Source organism: Capricornis sumatraensis, chromosome 9 (genome assembly GCF_032405125.1).
Source record: "Capricornis sumatraensis isolate serow.1 chromosome 9, serow.2, whole genome shotgun sequence".
NCBI classification, from domain to species: Eukaryota; Metazoa; Chordata; class Mammalia; order Artiodactyla; family Bovidae; genus Capricornis; species Capricornis sumatraensis.
In genome coordinates, this window is record NC_091077.1 from 57822766 (window position 1) to 57848108 (window position 25343).

The window sequence follows — 25343 nt, forward strand, 5'->3', positions numbered from 1 at the left end:
AAAGCAATAATAAAGCTAATAGTCATAGCATTCCTGCTTATGGATATACATCTTTATTTGCCAGGCACAGATCAAAGCTCTGCACATAGATGGTCTCATTAAATCCATACAATCACCTTGCTGGGGGCGGGGGGAGGGGTGAGTCCATGTCACCACTCACATGGAATCAGAAATTTCTAGGGCCTACAAGTGATTTCTTCGGTTCAATAATCATAGCATCAGTAATCATAACATCTCTTTGACCAACATTATAATATGGTATCTTATTTAATCCTCTCTCCTTTGTAAACTGTACTATCATTTTACCCATTTTACAGATTTGAAAGCTGAGTCTTATAGAAACAAAGTCATTCTCCCAAAGTTACTCAGGTCACATTTAAAACCCAGATCTTGTCTAATTCTCAATGTTCTGCTCATTTCACTGCAACACACTGCCTTCTATTAAATATATGGATAAACAGGGCTTTTAATTTTGTCCTAGAAAGCCAGATCAGAGTTTTGGTTAAATGATGAAAAAAGCCTTGCTGCCAAACTAAATCTCAAGCTTGCTTTTCCTGTAGCCAGATCTTTATTCATCCAAAGATAGTTCTTGCATCTCCATTTCAAATATAATGACTAGATGAGATTTATTGAGATTTTATTATGGGTCAAGCAGGATTCAAATGATCTAATTCTTAAACAATCCTACAGAATAGGGTTACAGTGATATTATTCCCATTTTACAAATGAGGAAATTGAGGTGCAGAGAGGTTAAATAACCTCCCTATTGTTACCCAGGTTCTAAGCCAGAGCCCTGTCTGGAACCTAGGATCCACTCCTCTGCACCAGCAGTCTTTCTAGGGGGCCCATCCTGCTGCATTCACTCACTGCGGAGAACCTCAGGGCATCTCCCTCAGTAGAACACTTCCTGGAATGTTTCAGCTCAGAAATTATGCTCAAGTCCTAACAGACCTGGGGGTGGGACCCTGGGGTAGTGCGGGGCGGGGGGTGGTGGGGGGTGTGTGTAGGGGGAGGGGCCAGGCCAGGGCACCTTGCAGCTCTCTTCCTCTTCCTGTTTCCTGACCTGGCCTACAGTTACTCTTCAATTAGTTTCCATCTGTAGGAGCAGCAATTCCCTAGGGGTACACAGGCCAAAAAGAGAGACCGACTCAGCCAAAATCCAAAAATATCTTCACTGCAGCAAGCAAACAAACGATGGAGAGAAGGAAAATTTCCCCTTCAAGCCCTGGATATGTCTCAAAGACAGCCCACTCAGCTTATGTAAGTGGCCTTCACCACTAAGGAATGCAACCAAGGCCCGAATCTAGGACAACTCTGCCAATTACACGCTAATGAAAAGGTATGTAGGGGGCACCCACGGGGACTTTGGGAAACTTGAGCCTCAGCTTATTGAACTGTCGATCGTGGTTCACCAGACCAAGGCAAAGAGATTCAGGCAACACCCCAAGGATAGTGGCAAAATGGTCCATGGGTGTCAAGTCAGGCACCTTGAACCTTTCCTCCAAAGCAACAGATAGAAGGCTCAGGGAAATTGTAGGCCTCCTGATGTTCATTCATTCATCTTTTTTATATATTCATACATTTTCAATAAATGTTTATTAAGCATCAAGTCAGTGTCTGTGTAACTAAGCAGGACCTTACAGGCCCTTCCCATAACAGAAACAGCCCCCACCCAACCCACTGATGTCTTTCACCTGTCTTTTGTCTATAGACAAACTGTAGGCAAACAATAAATTTAATTAGAGAAGTGAGACAATGCAGAAGCAAAGGAAAGCAGCCAAATAGGACAAAATAATAACAGTTTAATCATTAAGTAAAGTCTAGGATCTTTAATTTCTCTTCAAGGGCTATAGATAATATTCTGAGCCATGTCTGGGAGCTGTTTTCCGATACTGAAACCCCCACCAGGTGGAAGACGCTAACTATATGCTATTCACGGACATGTAGACCCCAGAAGATTGATGATGTTTACTCCTGATTACCTCATCACCAACTGATCAGAAAAATGTCCGTGAGCTGATCACATACCCCACAACCCCCCTTCCTCATCTTGTCCTTGAAAACCTTTCCCTGAAAGCCTTTGGGGAGTTTGGGCCTGTCAAGCGCTAGCTGTCTGGACTCCTTGCTTGGCACCCAGCAATAAATACTGCACTTTCCTTTACCACAACCCAGGGTCAAGAGATTGGCTTTACTGCGTGTGGGGGAGAGCAGAACCAAGTGTGGTTTGGTAACAGTGCTGGGAACATCAAAGGGAGGTGGACGTAGTGGTGAGTCTAGACAGTCAACAAAACTAGTAATTCAAGTTCTGGTTTGTAGCCCTTGCCACTTTCATGCGAAAATAAGTCCAGATTAGAATATTCTTTAACACCCTACACAAAAATAAACTCAAAACGGATTAAAGACCTAAATGTAAGACCAGATACTATAGAACTCAGGGGAAAACACGGGCAGAAGACTCTGACATAATTCAGGGCGATATCTTTTTAAATCTACCTTCTAGAGTAATAAAAATAAAAATGAAAACAAACAAATGGGACCTAATTAAACTTTAAAGCTTTTGCACAGCAAAGCAAAGCATAAACAGAATGGAAAAAACAACCTGTAGAATGGGAGAAATATTTGCAAACCAAGGGACTGACAGCAAATTAATCTCCAAAGTAAACAAATGGCTCATGCAGCTCTATAGCAAAACTAAAAAACCTCAATCAAGAAACGGGCAGATTTTAAATAGACATTTCTCCAAAGAAGACATATAGATAGCCAAAAAGCACATGGAAAAATGATTGACATCCCCAATTGTTAGAGAAATGTGAATCAAAACTACAATGACGTGATGTTGCTGTTTAGTCTCTAAGTTGTATCTGACTCTTCTGTGACCCCATGGACAGTAGCCCACCAGACTCCTCTGTCCATGGGATTTCCCAGGCAAGAATACTAGTGGGTTACCTCACACCAATCAGAACAGCCGTCATCAAACAGACTAGGAACAAATGCTGGAGAGGGTGTGGAGAAAAGGGAATCCTCTTTCACTCTTGCTGGGAATACATGCCCATTAGTACGGCCACTATGGAGAAGAGCTTGGAGGTTTCTTAAAAAACAAAGTACAGCCTCCATATGATCCCATAATCCTACTCCTGGGCGTATATCCAGAGAAAACCATGATTTGAAAAGAATCATACACCCTAACGTTCACTGCAGCATTATTTACAATAATCAACACATGGAAGCAACCTAGATGTTCACAGACAGAAGAATGGACAAAGATGTGGTGTATATATACAACGGAATATTACTCAGCCATTAAAACGAATGAAATAATGCCATTTGCAGCAGCATGGATGACCTGTGGATTGTCATACTGAGTGAAGTAAATTAGACACAGAAGGATAAATATCATATGATAGCACTTACATGCAGAATCTAAAAAAATGATGCAAATGAACCTATCTGCAAAATAGAAACAGATTCACCAAACTCATTCATTAGAGAATGAAACTTATGGTTATCAGGGGGAAAGGATGGGGCCAAGCAAGGATAGATTGGAAGTTTGGGATTGACATAATACACAGTGCTATATTTAAAATAGGTAACCAACAAGGATGTACTGTATAACACAGAGAATACTCAATATTCTGTAATAACCTAAATGGAAAAAGAATAGATATATATGTATGTATGTATAACTGAATTACTTTGCTGTACACCTGTACACTTTGAATTACTTGTGCCGTATAGCACAGAGAACTCTGCTAAATAGTCTCTAATAACCTAGAAGGGGAAAAACCTGAACAAGAATAGATGTATGTATATAACTAAATCAGTTTGCTGTATACCTGAAACTAACACGGTATTGTAAATCAACTATACTCCAATGTAAAATTGTTTAAAAATACTGTTCTAACAGACACACAGAAAACAAAGTAGTGATTATCAGTTGAGGGGAATGGAATTTAGGAGTGAGGGAGTGGAAGGTACAAATTTTTAGATGTATTAAAGACTTAAGAATGTATCATACAATATGGAAATATAGCCAATATTTTGTAAGAGCTGTAAATGGAAAGTAACCTTGTAAAAACTGTATTAAAATAAAATTAGGAAAAAAAACAAGTGTCAAGGTGGGTTGGGGAAAAACAAGCAAAGATTGAAAAATCCTTTATGAGAAGCACAGGTATGGTGGGAGCATCTGGAAGGCAAAACCAGTCAAGAATTGGGTTTGGGAGATGCTTTCTGAGACAAAGTCATCTAATCTGAGGCCTAATGGAAAACGAGCAGTAACTGTGCAAAGAGTGGAGAGTGGGTTCCAGTTAGAGGAAGCAACCTGTGCAAAGGTCTTGAGTGAAACCAGACAACAGATCCCTTTAGAAATATACAGTAGTTCATTATGGCTGGCATTAAGTGTCAGTGACATGAAATGAGATTGGGGGAAAGAATGAATACAGAGACAGGATGTATGACCATATAAAAAGAGCTTGTTCTAAGATTAGCGGGAACTCATGGACAGCTTACATAGACTCTTGAGAGTCCCTTGGACAGCAAGGAGGTCAAACCAGTCAATCCTAAAGTAAATCAACCCTGAATATAAATTGGAAGGACTGATGCTAAAGCTCCAATACCCTGGCCATCTGATGTGAAAAACCGACTCACTGGAAAAGACCCTAATGCTGGAGGGAAGGAGGAGGAGGGGACAGAGGGTGAGATAGTTGGATAACATCACCAACTCAATGGACACGAGTTTGAGCAAACTCCAGGAGATAGTGAAGGACAGGGAAGCCTGGCATGTTGTAGTTCATGGTGTTGCAAAGAGTTGGACACAACTTAGTGATTGAAGGACAACAGCCTAGACAAGGACACCTTGATTAGATTTCTCATTGGGAACATCATTCTGCCTGCAGCGTGGGAAAGAGATAGGATGGAGGGAAGCCCAGAAGATGCTGCCACAATCTAAGAGAGAGATAAAGGTTGCCACATGGCAGTGGGGATGGAGAAGAAGTTTGTACCTGTTGGACAAACTGATTGATTGATTCTGTGTGTGTGTGTGTATGTGTGTGACATGGTGGTAAGGGGTGGTATCAAGCAAAATGAAGTCAAGAATGAGGTGTCTCACCAGAGCAAACCAGGAGATGACTGGAAGTAGAAGAAAATGAAGGAAAACCAGATCGTTGGCTTGAGTGCTAATGAGTTCAGTTTTAGATAGGTTATACGTGTGTGATAGCCAAGAGGGGATATCCAGAAAGCCTGAGGCCTGAAGCTCAGGACACAGGTCTGGGCTGAAAAGTAAATCTGGGAGTCATCAGCAAACAGATTAGAACCAATACCTTGTGTGTGGAGATGATCCAGGGACAAGTCAGCATAACTAGAGTTGACAGGTCATTTACTCTGCCAGCACCCACTGTATACACACCCACTCTTAATCATTACAGTCACTCTCTTAGGTATCATCCCCATTTTGTGGATGGAAAAACCAAGGCCAGGAGTGGTTGTCCAGTAAGAAGCAGGGTCCAGATTCACAGCAGGCCCATCTGGCATCACAGCCGACACCCTGAACTGTAACACAGCTGGTTCTGTATCAAAACAGACCGACTGAGGAGAGGAGGAGGTCAAGCTGGGGAAATCACCATTTAAGTGACAGGAGGAGCAAATTTCAAAGGAGACTGTTAGGTAGGGTGTGGAGATGGGGGGCTTATCACTAACAAGGTCAACTTTTAAAAACGTTCTCACCACAAACAAGGTGACTGAAGTTGCCCCTTTAAAACTTAGGCTCACACTGCATTTACTAACATACTTGTCTGATCATAAAAGTAATGCTTTATCCTTGTAGAAGGTTTAGAAAATACAGAGGATACAGAATAGAAAATAAAAATCGCCCCTATTCTACTACCTAGCAATAATTGCTAGAACTGTTCCGCACACATTCCTTCAGACAGTTTCTACACATATAAAAAGAAATGGATATTTCTTGAAAACATTTTTAACATTTTATTTTGAAGGCATGTTTTATTGTTTCTAACATGCACATCGAAAATTGTATATTTATTGCTTCTAAAGATGTACATCTTGAAGTCAGGATTTCTCTTATAATAGGTGCGGTTTTAGGTTTTACAGGTAAATGGCAGCTTTTTGTTCTTAGCTGTACATGTGAGAATGCTGAATTTTGCAATTGATGGCATCTTAGATAGGGGAAATATGGTAGGTAAGATACCCACATCTTTCAAAATTCAAAATATACCAAAAAGTGTCTAGGTGTCCAGGAAGAGATCTCTTTCAGTTCTGGCTACTCCAGTGTTCTTTTCTGGAAGCAGGTATTCTCTAGCTCCCTGTCTACTCTTTGAGATTTATTTTAATGTATGTAGGGAACATTTCATGCAAAGATGGACTCGATAAAGGACAGAAATGGTATGGACCTAACAGAAGCAGAAGATATTAAGAAGAGGTGGCAGGAATACACAGAAGAACTGTACAAAAAAGATCTTCATGACCCAGATAATCATGACGGTATGATCACTCATCTAGAGCCAGATATCCTGGAATGTGAAGTCAAGTGGGCCTTAGAAAGCATCACTACGAACAAAGCTAGTGGAGGTGATGGAATTCCAGTTGAGCTATTTCAAATCCTGAAACATGACGCTGTGAAAGCGATGCACTCAATATGCCAGCAAATTTGGAAAATGCAGCAGTGGCCACAGGACTGGAAAAGGTCAGTTTTCATTCCAATCCCAAAGAAAGGCAGTGCCAAAGAATACTCAAACTACTGCACAATTACACTCATCTCACATGCTAGTAAAGTAATGCTCAAAATTCTCCAAGCCAGGCTTCAACAATATGTGAACCATGAACCTCCAGATGCTCAAGCTGGTTTTAGAAAAGGCAGAGGAACCAGAGATCAAATTGCCAACATCCACAGGATCATCGAAAAAGCAAGAGAGTTCCAGAAAAACATCTATTTCTGCTTTATTGACTATACCAAAGCTTTTGACTGCGTGGATCATGATGAACTGTGGAAAATTTTGAAAGAGATGGGAATACCAGACCACCTGACCTGCCTCTCGAGAAACCTGTATGCAGGTCAGGAAGCAACAGTTAGAACTGGACATGGAACAACAGACTGGTTCCAAATAGGAAAAGGAGTACGTCAAGGCTGTATACTGTCACCGTGCTTATTTAACTTCTATACAGAGTACATCATGAGAAACGCTGGGCTGGAGGAAGCACAAACTGGAATCAAGATTGCCGGGAGAAATATCAATAACCTCAGATAAGCAGATGACACCACCTTTATGGCAGAAAGTGAAGAGGAGCTAAAAAGCCTCTTGATGAAAGTGAAAGTGGAGGGTGAAAAAGTTGGCTTAAAGCTCAACATTCAGAAAACTGGGGTCGCAGGAGTTGGACATGCCTTGTGACAGTGCACACACATACTGCTGTTAATAAAACTCAAGGTGTTTTTGGATTTCACCAGTTTTTCTACTGATGTCCCTTTTCCCCATAATTCCATCCAGGAGGATATATTGCATTAGTCATCATGCCTCTCTCTTCTGATCTTTGACAGTTACTCAATCTTCCCTTGTTTTTTTCCATGACTTTGACAATTTTGAGGAACTAGTTGGTATTTTGTAGACTATCCCTTATTTCAGGTTTGTCTGAAATATTTTTCGTAAAGGATTTTTTTCTCATAGGTTAATAATCCTTTTTTACTAATAGGATCATAATCTTACATCTAGTTTTGGTATTGTCTGTCAAATTTCTGCACTATATTGACATTTACATTGAAGTAGCTCAGTCGTGTCCGACTCTTTGCAACCCCATGGACCGAAGCCTACCAGGCTCCTCCATCCATGGAATTTTCCAGGCAAGAATATTGGAGTGGGTTGCCATTTCCTTCTCCAGGAGATCTTCCCAACCCAGGAATCGAACCTGGGTCTCCTGCATTTTAGGCAGACACTTTACCGTCTGAGCCACCAGGGAAGTGTCTGCACTATATCTCTGCACTATGATGTTACTTTATTTTTTCCATTTTCCATACTCTAGTCTCTAGATTTGAGTCACTAAGTCAAGCCCAAATTTAAGAGGGAAACCTTAGTGAAATTGTAGTTATCATTTACCTTATGAGAGTGAGCATCTGTTCATGTGTAAGAACCTACCTGTGTTTTCTAAAACTTTGTTATTATTTTGCCCATTTTTCTGTGGAGTTCTAACATCAATTTATATGAGAAATGAGCACGTTTTCTGTAATGCAAAGTAAACATTTTCCCCCATTTCACCATTTCTTATAGTTTTTGCTGTGTTTACTGCAATAGGGACTTTGACAATTTCTACCTTCTGTTTATGTGGACTATTTAATACAATTTAGATATATTAAGCCTAAGGTTCTGCCAGAAGGGGAAGTGAGAGGGGTGTAGCTTTGCAGTTGTCATCTGGGGGTAAGAGTCCAGCTTTCTCATTGCCTACATCGATAGCTGAGAGGGAAGACTCTAGGAGTAGGGGTAGGAAGGGGAGGTTCTGACTCCTTAGCAGCCCTCGCTAATACCTCCCTGGATGAGAAGGGTGGGAACTTGTTACTGCTTTCCTTCAGTGATGTCAGTTTGGGGTGGAGGGAGAATCTCGCCTTGTTTCTGGTGGGTGGTGGTGAAAGTCCTGACTCTTTGCTGGGCATCCTGTGAGACACTTCTAGGCAGGGAAGAGGGGGGATGTTTCATCACTGCCAGGGAGGGGTGGACTCCCAGGTGCCTCATGGGGGCCTCACCGGCCCTGTAGTGCCAGGGGGCTCATTACGACCTGGTGGGATGAAAGTTCTGGATTCCCACTTGGCCTTCTCTGACCTCATCTGCACGGAGATGTTGCACTTCTTCCTTACAGACTCTTAAAGGTGGGAGTCTAGGCTCTCATTCAACCTTTGCTGACATGTGTTCTCTGACAGATAATGTTACTTCATGGTAAAGCTACAAAAACCTATGGTAGCTCTACCTATAGTGAAATCTTCAATTTTCTCTTATGATGGAATATCTAATAAGGATTACATGGAGAGTGGGATTTAGTACCTGAGCTTAATTCTCTAAGTTGCCGCTGTCTCATCCTGAGCAGTTCAGCTTCTCTGAGCCTCAGTGTCCCGATTTGCAAAATGGCGATAACAACAATTGCATTATAGCGCTATTTGGAGTCTTTAGGTTGGTGATAAATGCGCAGCTTCTAGCTCCTAGCAGGGTTAAAAAATGACCCCTACTCTCATCACTGTTCCCATCAATGTCTTTGTCAACTCTCATTGTCACTTTAACTGAAAATATCCAACACAGTTTTAGGCGAATGTGAGACACATAGAAACCAAATTCTGGCTCCCTCTGTGAGAACGCTGGAATGGTTAGTAGCCAGTTTCTATGGATTCGAGAGAGTTGCAATCTAAGCCAGGAGGCAGGAACAGGCCCCAGAGCTATGTGTGACCTGCAGGAAATTACCTCTCATTAAAAGCACTGTGTTTTCCCTCTGGGTATGGACCCACTTCAGCAATAACTAGTGCAGATTTGGGGTTCTTGAGGTCAAGATAGGCAATCAGAAAATCTTTTTCCAGACATTTAACTCTTCCTCTGCTGCGATCCAGCTCCGTAGATGGGCATGTAACAAGGCACAACACATTCAAGCAGGCTCTTCATGCACCTTGAATCCCTGGAGCCATGCAACAACCTGGTGAGGGAGGGAGGGCATTTTGCAGAGGAGGCGAGGGGACAAGGGTGAAGGCTCAGGGAAATAATAACTTGCTTAATAAAGCAAACAAGCAGCTGAGACAGGAGCCACCTAGTTAGTAAGGACCATCTTAGTTTGGGTTCCTTTGGAAGCTGACCCCGAGCCAAGGACCTGATTGTGAGTGGTCTAATTGGGAGGGGAGCCAGGAAACATCAGGAAGGGAGTGAGAAGGGAAGGCAGCCAATAAAGAATGCTTTTTCAAGCAGTTTAGTGCTGGGCTCACTGGAGTGCAATCCTGCTGTAGGGCGTGCCCCTCAGAGCTCTCCCACCTGAGAAGAGAACTGCTGTAGTATTTATCCCTTGACCCTCACAGCCCTTGGCGGTGGCTGCTCCTGGGGGCGCTCATTCCCTGACATCTGTAGCTCTCTGTTAGCAGGGCCTCCTCTGCCCATACATCAGGCGTGGATGCTTGGCAGGCAGGCAAGCACACACAGCAATGTTGAATGGTAAGGCTATGTGTAGGGCATTTCCTTCAAGACGTTACATACCCAGCACTGTACCAACGGCAAGAGATGCAGTAATGGTCAAGACAGACATAATGCTTGTTCTTGTGGATTTCATTACTTAGTGGGAAAGATCAAGAAGTAAATATATAATTTAGTAAATAATGAATAGATAATTTAGTAAATAGACACCCACACAGTACAAAGTGATAAGGGCTGTGCTGATGGACGTGGTGATGCTTGGGAACATATAGGAGGGGCCTCCATTCCAAGATTAGGAGGACCAGGGGAGAATTCCCAGAGGCAATGACGCCTCCGTGATTTAAGTTACCGTACTCTCTTATGACTGAGGTTTCCACAACCCTGTTCCCTCTGCACAGAACCTATTATCCTCTGTCTCCTGCTGGCTTCTCCTACACACTCTTCCCATCCCCACTTATATGTCACTTCTTCACACTTTCTGAATCTTCACACTAGGTTCTACTTCTCATCAGTATGCTTCCATGGTGATCAGTATTTGTATTATCACTAAGTAGGAGGAATGCATGCCTGTTATGTTACTGAATCCGCAGTACTTGGCCCTGTTTTTAACACATAGTAATGTCATCATTATCCATGGGATGAAGGAATAGATGATCTGCTACAGAAAAAGCCACATACTCTGCTGAGGCTGGGACCCCAAGGAAGCAGGCATTGTAAGTGCAGATATAATGAGTGATAGGTACAGCATTCTGGAAAAGAATTTTTTAAGGCAGAATGTGTTGAATTCAGAGATAATGCAGGCACTTCTCAGTTTGCTGGGGCAAATGGTGGCACTCTGCCAAGAAGTGGAAAGGAAATAAAGGATGTCTATGGTGTCCACCCACCTGCCTTTCCACAAGTTCAACTGCCCACTTCCTGAATAGCTACCACATGTCAGGGATCATCTTCTGGGGACTCAGAGAAAAATACGAATGCAGTGTCCATTCTAGTGAGCAAGACTGTGAGCTCCACAAGACTGGAAGAGAAAGCACACTCAAGATGATAGATATAAGGTCAGACCAGGGAGATGCTGGGATCATGAGCATAACCCAAGATGGGGAGGGGCACCAGAGGCCAAGAGTCCCTCCTTGGGACTTTTGAGACACAGCACGAATAATTTGTTATTGTTGGAAGGAGAGAACAATCCTATGCTCATAAAGTCAGTGGTATTGCCTATGAAATATACGTCGTGTTTCAGTGTGCTCTGGAGACCCAATTCAAATCTCAGCCCTGTCATCATGATAAAAATGAAAACCCACAGGGACAATTTTGGTTAAGTGTTGAGCAGGAGTCATCAAAATCCTGGGAATAGGGTAAACAAACCCTTCTACTTTCAGCTATTTTCAGGACCTAGGATAGTAATTTCTTAAGGAAATCCTCACACTGGATAGAGTTCAGCTAGGTCCATGAGAGATTTGCAAATAAAAAGGCTACCAGATCATCGTAGAGGGAGAAATCAGGTCTAATTGGTAGACTGGGGAAACCTTCTCAGAGGAAAGTTTGAGCATGACCTTAAATGAGGAGGAGCATTTGGGCTGTAGGAAGACACAGTTGCAGGAATTAACTTAAGTACAAACAGAATGTGGAAGTACAGAGCGTGTTCAGGGAGCTCTAGGTCATATGACTGGGACAGAGTTTACATAAAGAGTATGTAAGGACACCAGAGTGAAAATGAGATTGAGTTCAGAGAATGCAACAACTTGATTGCTATACCAAGAAAATGGATTGATACCTGTCGGCTTCAGGCAGCTACTGAAGACCCCCCAAGTGGTAGCAAGGTTTGCTCAAAGAGAGCTCTGGTGACTGTATAGAAGTGTGATTTCAGGACTGGAATAAAGATGAATTAGGAGGCTCAATGTTGGCTTAAAACTTGACATTCAAAAAAGTAAGATCATGGCATCTGGTCCCATCACTTCATGGCAAATAGATGGGGGAAAAGTGGAAGCACTGACAGATTTTCTTTTCTTGGGCTCCAAAGTCACTGCAGATGGTGGCTGCAGCCATGAAATTAAAAGACAATTGCTTCTTGGAAGGAAAGCTGTGACAAAACTAGACAGTGGAAAAGCAGAGACGTCACTTTGTGAAAAAGGTCTGTCTAGTCAAAGCTATGGTTTTTCCAGTAGTCATGTACAGATGTGAGAGTTAGACCATAAAGAAAGCTGAGCACTGAAGAATTGATGCTTTTGAACTGTGCTGTTGGAGAAGACTCTTAAGAGTCCCTTGGACAGCAAGGAGGTCAAACAAGTCAATCCTAAAGGAAATCAACTGTGAATAGTCATTGGAAAGACTGATGCTGAAGATGAAGCTCCAATACTTTGGCCACCTGATGCTAAGAATTGACTTATTGGAAAAGATCCTGATGCTGGGAATGATTGAAAGCAAAAGGAGAAGAAGGCAACAGAGGATGAGATGGTTGGATGGCATCACTGATGCAATGGATGTGAGGAATTTGAGCAAACTCTAGGAGAGAGTGAAGTACAGGGAAGCCTGGCACGCTGCAGTCCAGGGGGGTCGCAAAGAGTCAGAAGTGACTTAGCAACTGAACAGCAATGACAAAGGAAGCTCTAGGGACACAGAGGGCCTGGACTCCAGCAGTAGGAGAGGTAATAAAAAGGAGGAGACTGCTGGTAAGACATTGTGACTCATGAGGATGTTGAAAACCAAGTCCACGTTGACCTACATTTCCAGTTTGGGGCCGGTTTGTTGGTATCATTAAGAGAGAGGAAACTCAGGTAAGCTGCAGTCTCCACCCCACCCCATTCCCTCCTCCCCTCACTCTACTTTCCCAGAAGCCTTCATGCTCCTAGACCCTCCTAGGTCCCCCAACTTGCTCCCCATCCAAGCCTGCCCTCTTTTGGCAGAAACAACTCCCACCCCGCCTCCCACCCCCCAGCCTGGCTTTCCCCAGCCTGGCTTTCCACTGCCTGGCTTTGGGACTTTAGGAAAAATAACCTCTTTGAACTTCTACTTCACCTTTTAAAATTGGAAGTCTGAAACCCAGGATTGAATCTACCTCCATAGCTCTACATTTTTACAATTTACATCCTCCACCAGGACCAAACATACTCAGGGGTTAAGCTTTCAGGCATCTTCCTGGTCCTGCTAGATATTGCTAGGTACACAAGGCACAGGGCCTCACCAAGAAACTTAGTACTAACAGCAGAATTTCAAGCAGCAGCCAGAGAGGCAGATCTGGAAAAGAAGGGGTGAACTTGTTTTCAGAGGTGCTTTTCTGATTCTCAGATCCTTTCCTGTAGCTATTCCTATTCTGGTTCCTGGTGAAAGCACTTGTGTTGACCAGCAGCACCACAGATGCAAAGTGACAGCATCAACCACCATCTGCTCAAGGCATCCAGCTCAGCAGATGTGCCCTGGGGCATAAGACTGAGCAAGCTGGACACCAGCACACAGGTGGCCTTGCACCTGGGCTTCACAGACCCTGATCTCTCCATTTCCAGGACTCTCTTGAATTAAAACAAGGCTCTCTTTGGGTAGATCCTGGAGCTGGAGTACCAGCATGCATGCATGTTAAGTCGCTTCGGTCATGTCCAACTCTGTGACCTCATGGACTGTAGCCCGCCAGGCTCCTCTGTTCATGGGATTCTCCAGGCAAGAATACTGGAGTGGGTTGCCATGCCCTCCTCCAGGGGATCTTTCTGACCAAGGATCAAACCCAGGTCTCTTAAGTCTCCTGCATTGTCAGGCAGGTCCTTTGCCACTGCGCCACCTGGGAAGCCCAGGAGCACCAGCTTCACCTAGAAGCTCATTAGAAATGCCAATTCTTGGGCTCTTCCCAACCTACGGAATCAGAAACTGTGGGGTGGGCCCAGCTAGCCTTGATGTGACATGCCTGCAGGAGATTCTGTCACCTGCCAATGTTGGAGAATAGATGAATTGAAAGATGGAGAGAAAGAAGAAAAAGGCATCACTATGCCTTGCCGCATTATTGTGAGCTAAAGACAGACCCAGTAATACAAGGTGGTAAAACTTTAGAATGGATGGAATTTAATTTTTGTGAATTAAGTAGACGCTTTAGCAAAGCCTAGCAACATCTCTATGGACAAAGAAAGAAATTACCCAGGAGCCTTAAGTCTAAAAAAATCAGGTAATTAAGGCAAGTAAGTGCTGAGTTTTTATTTCCATCATCTAAACGTGTGGGTTTCAAGACCTACTCCTTTTCTTTTTTAAAAGCTCTATAACCTTTGATTTAAATGCAATCTAAATACAAACCCCAAATGTAAAAAGATAATTGGGTTGTACTCTAGGGAAGGGGGGAGGGAGTCAGATCTCTGTCTCTGGCCACAGCCTCCCAGCCACGCCCCGTTCCTCCCCTCTTCCCTTAGCCCTCAGGGCTCCAGGCAAGGCCCATTACTGCAGAAAATAGGTTTAATTCCCCCCTCATATCGCATACCCGATTCAAAGGCCTCAGGGAAATTCTATCATATTCCTAGGACAGGCATTTTAATTAATACAAAAAGAAAATTTGTTTTTGTTGTGATTGTGTTTTTCCCTAAAGACTCAGGACAGAGAAAGGGGAGGGGATCTTCATGGCAGAGAGGCCTTACAGGATTGAGGTGAGTGCCACGAAAATGCAAGTGTTCGCATTGCCTTTGCACTTTGCATCTCTGACACTGAGCCACCTGCCTAGGGATGTGTTCTCGGTAAACACCAGGCATTGAACTCAACAATCTGGGCAGCCTGTTAAACTGCCAACTGAGGAAGCGGGAGTGACTCAGTCTTTATGCCTATCACTGTGCTTTGCTTAGGCAGCTGCACTGAACTATGCCAGGTTTTGTTTTTTTTTTTTTCCCTGAAAATAAAAGCCCACCTGGATTTGCCTGCCCATTTGCAGCCTTCTAGAAAACCAGAAACCTGAATGCAGCAGCTGTTCAGTCTCCTCATAAGTACGCGTGAGTCAAGACTTCTTGTCACAGAAATGTCAGCCAGATGGGCTTGTGGGCACCTTCCAGCACAGTGGTTTGGGAACTATTTTTTCTTTTAGACAAGAAACTTTGTCTTCAAAATAAATGTTACCCAGAAATAGATAAAAAGAGAGTTCATTCCATTGGCTCCGTCTGTCTTTCCCATTCCCTACCCCCATCACCCACTGACCCTGAAAGACACAACAACTAGTTAGAAGCCCCCTGACACTTTGCAGAAAAAGACTGATGTCAAGAAGTCAAAGGCCTTTTCACAGGTAACAGGGCTTGAAAGGATCAGAACCTAGATTAAAAATTAGTCTCTGGTTCTGAGACCTTGCCGATACAATTCATTGAGCCCATGAAATGACTCACTCTGGGCTGCCATAGTTGCTAGGTGCTCACTCATTCATTCTATAAGCAAATATTTATTGAGCACCTGATGTGTTCCTAGGACTACCTAGCTGCTGTGGACTCAGTGGTACACCGAAGAAGACGAGGTCCCTGTCCTCACAATTTCTATTGCAGGGTAAATATGTGATTCAAATGGCCACATGAATAAACATAAAATTGCAACTGTTATTTATGTTATGAATAAGAAGCAGCGGCTGCTCTAAGAAGTGATGACAGGGCTTGTCCCAGGTGAATTTAAGCCCCCCTCTCCTGTTCTTTAGGGAAAACCATAATTACAAAAATTATGACAGGAGGATTTTCCCTCCTCAGAGAAATCAAGATGGTTTCCCTGAGATGTAAAACCACAATTGAAATCTAAATGTTTAGTGGTTCACAAGGCAAATAAGACGGGAAAGAGCATTCCTGGCAGAGGGAACTGCATGTAGCGAGAGTATGGCAAACTTCTAGGCAAGAACGAGTGAGGTGGGCTGGCTGAGCACCCCCACGACTGTGGCAGATGCCTTCAGAAGGCTCTCTTATCCTGAGAGCAATGAAAGGCCGTGAGAAATTAAGTTGGGGAACGAGCAACTTGTGCAGTCAGACTATTGTTTTAAAATGATTTTTGTGCTTCCAGGGTGAAGCACAGATTGAAGAAGTGCCTGAGGCCAGGCAGAAAGTACTCTTCGGAGGGCAGAGACGATGATGGCTTGTTCCCGAATGATGGCGACTGGGACGGAGAAGTGGATGAACTGAGGAGCAAGAAATGCATTAATGCGGACAGGATTCTGGAGTGGAGGTGTGCAGGGGATGACGACAAGGAAGATGGTGAGGATGACGTCCAGTGTATGACTAGTGCACAGACAGTAAACACCAGACGTGGCTCCTCTCTCATGTGCCAACCCAGTGGTTCTCAGTCCTGGATGTACATTACAATCACGTAGAAAAAACATACTAGAATTCAAGCCCTATCCCCAGAGATTCTGGCTGACTTGGTTGAGTGAGGTCTGAGGTACTTTCCCCAAGCTCCTAGGCTGCTTCCAATTTGCCACCATGGTTAACAACCGCTATTCTAAACCATCTCCCAGAGGACCGTACGTGGCCCCTTCTCTATCTGATTGCGTGTCATCATCAACAGAGAATGCTTCAGTTGCAAATTGATTTGCCTACTGAAAAGAAATATACAGAAATCCTGGCATATAAGATAGAACAGACTAAGAAGTGACCAGCTATACCCAATCAAGGGAAGGGGAAGCAACACAGTAGGCTAGAAAGGGCCCTAAACTTAAGAGAAGTCGCAAGCTCTGCCGCTAACAGGCAACTTTCTCCAATCTGTCCAATGAAGGCACTGGACTAGACCAGTGGTTCTCAAACTGGAACTCACATCAGTGTCATCTGGGGGCCTGGTTCAAACACGGATTGCTGCCCCTGCACTCAAGAGTGTGTGACTGAATATGCCTAGGGTGGCACCTGGGAATCTGAATTACTAACATCTTCCCAGGTGATACTGATGCTGCTTCAGGAGCCGGGCTGAGGTGCCATTAACAGAGAAAGAACTCCAGAGGATCCATTGTTTATTGTGGACAGAGATCCTATCTTTATTTAAATTTTGATATTTTATTCATATGGTTTTACATTAATTTTATTTTTAAGAAATATTTTATTAAAATACAATTCATTTGATCACTGAGTGTTTTTAGAGCCCCATGACATTTTGGACCTAAAGGTGAATTCACCTGACTCTAATCCCACCAGGCCAAGGGCCACTGGCAGATAATCACTGAGCTCAATGACTTCAAAGACCCTTCCAGCTCTAACATTTCCTTAAACAGAGAGGCAGGAGGGGTGGTGCTAAAGAGAAGGCATTCTGGAGCCAAGCTGCTATGTTCAAGTGCTCTGCTATTTACAAGCTGTGTAACGTTAGGGAAATTGCTAAACCTCTCTGGGCCTTTGTTTTTCCTTAGCCATGAAGTCATGATAATAATATTGATCACATACGTTTATAGTAACTGAGTATAGTTTATAGTAACACACATAAAGCAGAGTGTGGGCTGAATATTGTAAGCAGTCAGTGTCATTAGCAAATACCTCTTGTTTCTGTCATCTCTGAAGGTTCCCTTCTGATTACGTTTACCCTGACTTCTTTGAGACCTGGGAATAAACCATCCCCCCCGCAACCAAGGCTTCCTATAGTTTATCAAGTCATATAACTTGTTCACGATTTTCCAGTTTGTCCCTTGTGGATTTGCACTACCTTTATTCCAAAGATGCAGTATGTAAGGTTTGAAACATGAAATGCAGCATCTTAAATGAAAGTCTTTAGAAAGAGCAGACAAACCTTTTGGACTGATAATCATTATTTCAGTTCAGTTCAGGCGCTCAGTTGTGTCCAACTCTTTTCGACCTCATGAATCACAGCACTTCAGGCCTCCCTTTCCATCAACAACTCCCGGAGTTCACCCAAACCCATGTCCATCAAGTTGGTGATGCCATCCAGCCATCTCATCCTCGGTCATCCCCTTCTCCTCCTGCCCCCAATCCCTCCCAGCATCAGGGTCTTTTCCAGTGAGTCAACACTTTGCATGAGGTGGCCAAAGTACTGGAGTTTCAGCTTCAGCATCAGTCCTTCCAACAAACACCCAGGACTGATCTCCTTCAGAATGGACTGGTTGGATCTCCTTGCAGTCCAAGGGACTCTCAAGAGTCTTCTCCAACACCACGGTTGAAAAGCATCAATTCTTTGGCGCTCAGCCTTCTTCACAGTCCAACTCTCACATCCATACATGACCACTGGAAAAACCATAGCCTTGACTAGATGGACCTTTGTTGGCAAAGTAATGTCTCTGCTTTTGAATATGCTATCTAGGTTGATCATATCTTTCCTTCCAAGGAGTAAGCATCTTTTAATTTCATGGCTGCAATCACCATCTGCAGTGATTTTGGAGCCCCCCAAAATAAAGTCTGACACTGTTTCCACTGTTTCCCCATCTATTTCCCATGAAGTGATGGGACCGGATGCCATGATCTTCGTTTTCTGAATGTTCAGCTTTCAGCCAACTTTCTCACTCTGCTCTTTTACTTTCATTAAGAGGCTTTTTAGTTCCTCTTCACTTTCTGCCATAAGGGTGGTGTCATCTGCATATCTGAAGTTATTGATATTTCTCCTGGCAATCTTGATTCCAGCTTGTGCTTCTCCCAGCCCAGGATTTCTCATGAAGTTAAATCAGCAGGGTGACAATATACAGCCTTGACGCACTCCTTTCCCTATTTGGAACCAGTCTGTTGTTCCATGTCCAGTTTTAACTGTTGCTTCCTGACCTGCATATAGGTTTCTCAAGAGGCAGGTCAGGTGGTCTGGTATTCCCATCTCTTTCAGAATTTCCCACAGTTTATTGTGATCCACACAGTCAAAGGCTTTGGCATAGTCAATAAAGCAGAAATAGATATTTTTCTGGAACTCTCTAGCTTTTTCGTTGATCCGGCGGATATTGGCAATTTGATCTCTGGTTCCTGTGCCTTTTCTAAAACCAGCATGAACATCTGGAAGTACATGGGTCACGTATTGCTGAAGCCTGGCTTGGAGAATTTTGAGCATTACTTTATTAGCGTGTGAGATGAGTGCAGCTGTGCGGTAGTTTGAGCATTCTTTGCCATTGCCTTTCTTTGGGACTGGAATGAAAACTGACCTTTTCTAGTCCTGTGGCCACTGCTGAGTTTTCCAAACTTGCTGGCATTAGTCCTCACCAATAGGAGTTTCTACTGTTTGTTAACACCCTGTGTAAACTAACTCCCTTCCTAAGCTCATCTGCCTGGAATGGCCTCTCCTCTCATATCAAAATCACATCCCTCCTTAAAGAAAGTGTGGCATACAAGCACATACTCACATACAATGGAATACTACTCAGCCATAAAAGGACTAAATTTTGCCATTTGCAGCAATATGGATGAACTTGGAGGGCATTATGCTAAGTGAAATCCATCAGGCAAAGAAAAACAAATACTGTATGATTTCACTTATCTGTGAAATCCGAAAAATATAACAAGCCAGTTTGCAGCAGCAAACTCAAAGCTATGGAAAACAAACTAGTGGTTACCACTGGGGACAGGGAAGCAAAGAGGGGCAATGCAGAGGTAAGGGATTAAAAGGTACAAACTGTTGCATGTAAGATGGGCTCAAGGGCGTTCTACACAACATGCAGAATGTAGCCAGTATTTTGTAGTAACTATAAATGGAAAGTAAGCTTTAAAAATTGTACAAAAATAAAAACTAAAAAAAAGAAAATCATGTCCAGCCCTTGAGATCAGACTCAAGTGTCACCAATGGCACGCCCCTGTGATTTGTTACTGTCACGCCATCCAAGCACACCTTGGAAATCTCAGGGGTTTCCATTCTGTCCCACTATCCTCCGTAAGCAGTTTATCCTCATGCGGGGCAATCAATTCTAGTCTCTGTTCAGCTGGTTGTCAAAGTTGCTTTGGTTGACTGTCAAGCTTTAACCAAGAACCAAAATAACAGAACCCTAAGTTCTATTCAGGGAATTGAACTTGACTTTTGTTTTTGCCACTCAATTCTCAAGGTAAGCAGTATTCATGCGTCAGAACATAAGGGGATGTGTTCTTTTCTCACGCTGTTGGGCCTCATTATTGTGCTATGCTTCCACATACAATCTCCCTGAATTAAGTAATATTGTAAGAACGATCCTATAAAACCCATTGCTATGTTAATGTCAGAAAATTTTTATAAAAAACCCGCAGTGTGCCTTATTACCCACTGGGGAAATTGCCTGCCTGGTTGAGGACCAGGAAAAAATGTATTCTTTTAAGCAACTGGTGAGCTTTAATCTTGTTGATAGCAATGAATCCTGTCCTGTTTTCTCTTTTTCCCTGGTTAGGAGAAAATTCCAAGTGAACACTTTATAGAATGTTTTGATGTGCATTCTTGTTATATTGATACTATTTCTGGCTTCACGTTATTTTTCTAACTTTGCTCTTTAGTCTTACCTTTTTAACTTTTTGAGGTTAATAGATAGATTCCTAATTAATATTTCATTGAAGGTAGATATATCTTATTTTCTTTGAATTTCCAATACTTAACTTGGACCTTAGAAAGTTTATATGTGTTTTGAAAGGGAAAGAAGAAGGGGACTTCTCTGGTGATCTACTAAGACTTCATGCTTCCAGCCAGTGTAGAGGGGTCTGGGTTTGATCCGTGGTCAGGCAGTTCGAGCCTACAGGCCGCAGCTAAGGCCGGTGCAGTCAAATTTCTTTTCTATTTATTTTTAATTCTTATTGGCATATAATTGGTTTACAATGGTGTATTACTTTCCACTGTACAGCACAGTGAATCATTTATACATGCACATAAATTTCTTTTTTAAAAGAAAAGGGAAAGAGGAAGAATAATAAGGGGGAAGGAAAAATTAAAGTTGGTGGTAGAAGTTTCTATATCCTACTAAGACATATAGCTGAAGAGTGGAAAAAACTCAAATTTTTAGGACATGCAAGATGCACCAAATATTTTAGAATATCTGAACTTCTAAAGGTACTGTACTACATGGTTCCAACCAATTTTAATATCATACAGATCATTTTTATAGGTTATATCCAGATATTTGGCATATATAGACATAGCTACCAATTTACCAACTGTCCCAAGTATCAAATTATTATTAAAGCAATTATTCCTTAACTTTCTGAAGCTTGTTTATGTACTTTTTTGGTTCAAGATATTTTATCTGGAGGTAATTTAATGCATTTTTAGTACAACTATGGGCATCCTAATACAGAAATGTTGTCAGTAGAAAATGAAATGAGAAAGCACTTTATAAAGTTTTAATCAAAAGCAGTATGCTATGTATTTCTTCATAAGCACATACTTTGTAGGGATATCATTTATTTGTCAAAAAGGAAATTCCAATTTTGTGGCTTAAAATGAAAGGGCTAAAAACATAGTGTATAAAAAGTGTACCTATCCAACACAAACCCAGCAAGACAAACACATTCAGGCGTCATTGCTGAGAACAGGGACTATTGGAGTCATTCTTGGCACCTTTCTAACCCACGCCACATGTAACTGGTCAGCACATCCGCGACCACCCTCCAGGTCCACAGCTGGCACCGTCCTTCACGCTGGAATAACCTCCCGGCTCAGTCCCCACCTATTTCTCTTCTCCGTACAGAGATTCTCCACCAAAGACCAGAATTCTCCTTTACGAACACAAGTCTGACCAGACCACACGATGACTCAGCACCCTTCAGTGGCTTCCATTTCACTCACAGAAAAAGCTGAAGTCCTCGTAGCGCTCCTTATCCATGCAACCTCTCAGCACACTTTTCCTTCCACTGTCCCCTCCCCAGCCCACTCCAGCCCCATGGCTTCTTCATTGTCTTTAGTGAAAGTAGAAGATCTATATAATCTGAGGAGAAACCAGAGCATCCTTTTCTGTGCTTTAAATATGAATGATCGCCATGCTCACAGCCTCCAATACCCTTACTCAGATTTCCACATGGCTCATTTTCTCACCTGCTTTATGCTTTTGTCCATACGGCACCTTCTCAGTAAGCCCTTTAACCACCGTCCTATACGAAATTGTAAGTGCCCTCTTGTTCCTATCCAGGAACTTTCTATCTTCTTCCCTTGCTTAGTTTTCGTCCATAACATTTATCATCTTCTAACAGACACATGCCTTGTAAATATATATGTATATATTATTATACATGTAACATATATTACATATATAAAATAAAATGTATCATCTCATAACAGAGACACAGTGTGTGTATATAATATTGAATACTATATATATGTGTGTGTGTGTATGTGCTCAGTTGTGTCCAACTGTTTGCGACCCCATGGACTGGTCCACCAGGCTCCTCCATCCATGGAATCTTCCAGGCGAAAATACTAGAGTGGGTTGCCATTCCCTTCTCCAGGGGATCTTCCTGACCAGGGATCGAACCCATGTCTCTTGCATCTCCTGCACTGGAAGGCAGATTCTTTACCACTGCCACCAGGGAAGCCCACATATAATATAAATAATTAACACAGCATTCATGTATATACATGAGTTCATATGAATGTGTGTGTGTGTGTGTGTGTGTGTGTGTGTGTGTGTGTTGTTTACTTGTTAATTATCTGTCTCCTACAATGAGAAGACTTCCGTGAGAGCAGGGATTTTTGTTTGGTTCACTAATGTTGCTCCTGCACAGAACACAGTTTCTTTTCTCTCATCAATTTCACAGGCTTTGGTGGGATTAATCTTCATCTATCATTGCCCTGTTCTGAAATTCTCATTGGTTTTCTGTGACTCTAGAAGGAAATTCATATGACTCAGTAAGATAGAATGACCTACAAATATTTCAATTTGTGTTCTAGTGTTTCTTTTTTCCCCTGCTTCATCCAAACCAATCTCCCTTGCTTTACATTATATATTCCTGGTTGCTCAGCGGTAGAGAATCTGCCTGCGATGCAGGAGACGCCTGGGTTCGATCCCTGGGTCGGGAAGATTCCCCTGGAAGGGGGCACAGCAATCCACTCCAGTATCTTTGCCTGGAAAATTCCATGGACAGAACAGCCTGGCGGGCTACAGTCCATACGACTGCAAAGAGCTGGCCACAGCTGAAGCAACTGAGCACACGTGCTACACAGTGTCCCACCTCCATGCCTATATTGAAGCTATATGCCCTGTCTGCAATGTCCTTTCCTTGCCTCTCTGAGGGTCTAAATTTTAATCGCTTTTCAACATGAGTGGCCTAGATCAAATGCCACCTCCTCCATGGAGCCTTCTCTGAGCCCTCCAGCAGGAAGCCGTCTGGCTCGCTTCTCTCTTGAGTCTTACTGTTAGCTGACTCACCTTCACAGCATACCGTAGTATTGCAGAGGGCACAGCACAGGGCTAAGGGTTTTGATTTCCCAGGTGGCTCTAGTGGTAAAGAACCCACGAATCTAAGCATGTGACCTTGAGTGTATTAGTGATTCTCCAAGTCTTCATTCTCTGATAATAAGGATGGTAGTAGGTTACTTACAATATACCTATGAAGTTAAACAAGATAATAGACATAAGTCTGATCTCAATAAACATTAGCTATTACACTATTATCACCAATATCATTTCTTCCTTGATATATGTTATTTTCCTGCTAGCTCTAAGCTTTTTGAAAGTAGATAAGTATATAATTTGCTTCTCTATATACCTAGGTACTCAGTAAACTTTTACTGAGTAAATTGGAGAATTAAGACCAAGATATTTTCCTCTAAGTTAAAGATACTTGCTAAAAAGATAAGAGCTTTTTTTTTCTTGGCAATCATCCTCTAGCAAGTAAATCCATTCTTATCTGACTTTTAGTTCTCAGATATTGTTAGCATAGAATATGAAAATTGCTAACATTAGGGTTTTTAAAATTCTGCTTCCAAGTGTACAAGAAGAATTCATTATATAAGAAAATATCAACCTAAATCATTATAAAAGAGTCCCAAGGAAATATAAGTTCAGGGAAGAAAGTCAAGGAACAAAAATAAAATTCAACAAGACGTGGTCCCTGTCCCTGAGGAGAGAGCACTATATACAGGTTCCCTGGAGAGTCAATATACACAGTAAGTGATTGAATGGAAGCAAGCCCAGGGTGTTATGGGAACATCGGAGCATATTCCGCCCTTATGGGTTGTTTGGGAAGTATTTCCTAGAGGAGGTGATATCTGAGCTCAACTATTTGAGATGAGTGAAAATCAGTCAAAAGAACAAGAGTAGAATAGGCATTTTATCCAGGCAAAAGACAAGACATAAGCAAAGGCAAGAAGACTTGAAACGGCATGATACACGCTGGATATTACAGGCATTGTGGTGTGACTGCAGCTTCTGTTCCAGAGCAAAGAACATGAGCATGTGAATTTGAAGACAGAGTTGTAGGCAAGTCATAGAGTCTACTCAGTGCAATTCTGCAGGGAAAGGGGAAACCTGAAGAATTTTAAATGGAATAGGGATATGATCATATTTTTGTTTTATAGATTCCTGTGGCTACGTGTAGCAGCTAGACCTGAGGAACATCAGAATCAAAGCAACCAACAAACAAATAGCAACAATACAAAAACAGGTCTGGAGACTATTGAACAGCTCCAAGCTATAAAAATGAAATGCTAACCAGGGAAATACAGTAAGAGGTGGAGCGATGAAATCAAGATCTGTAGGCATGATCTGTGGTGACCTAAATGGGAAGAAAATCCAGAAATGAGGGTATATATGTATCTATGTATGGCTGATTCACTTTGCTGGAATAGAAACTAACACAACTTTGTAAAACAACTATATTCCAATAATAATTATTTTAAAAAAAGAACTAATGGCAACAAAATCAATAGGATTTGGTAATGAACTAGATGGGAGAAAAGAGGAACTTAGGGTTCTGTTTGGATGACTGTGCAGAAGGGAATGTCAATCACCAAGAAAGGATATTGATGAGAAGAAGCGGAGGAGGGGCTGGGCACATGGGAAGATGATGACAAGTTAGTTTCCATTCAAACTGGAACATCAGTACTCAGAGTCCTCAACAGGGAAGGAATCTGAGCTGAAGATAAGGTTTCACTGTCATCAGGATCAGTTCAGTTCAGTCGTGTCCGATTCTTTGTGACCCCATGGACTGCAGCACACCAGGCTTCCCTGTCCATCACCAATTCTTGGAGCTTGATCAGACTCGTGTCCATTGAGTCAGTGATGCCATCCAACCATCTCATCCATATCAGGATACAGGGTGGTTAAACATGAGAGTGTAGAAACTCACTCAAGTGTAGAGTTTATGTAGAGACCAGAATCCTAGTAAACACAGCAGATAAAGCAGAGGAGGAGGA

At 42.5% G+C, this 25343-nt stretch overlaps 1 protein-coding gene and 1 non-coding gene across 2 annotated transcripts in view; both read right to left on the minus strand.

The window, feature by feature from the left end:
• PPP2R2B (protein phosphatase 2 regulatory subunit Bbeta) overlaps positions 1-25343 on the minus strand; it is a 478006-nt gene that overhangs the window by 419113 nt on the left and 33550 nt on the right. The window lies entirely within an intron of this gene.
• TRNAF-AAA (transfer RNA phenylalanine (anticodon AAA)) lies at positions 7888-7959 on the minus strand. Its single transcript has one exon. It is a non-coding gene; the product is annotated as a tRNA-Phe (tRNA).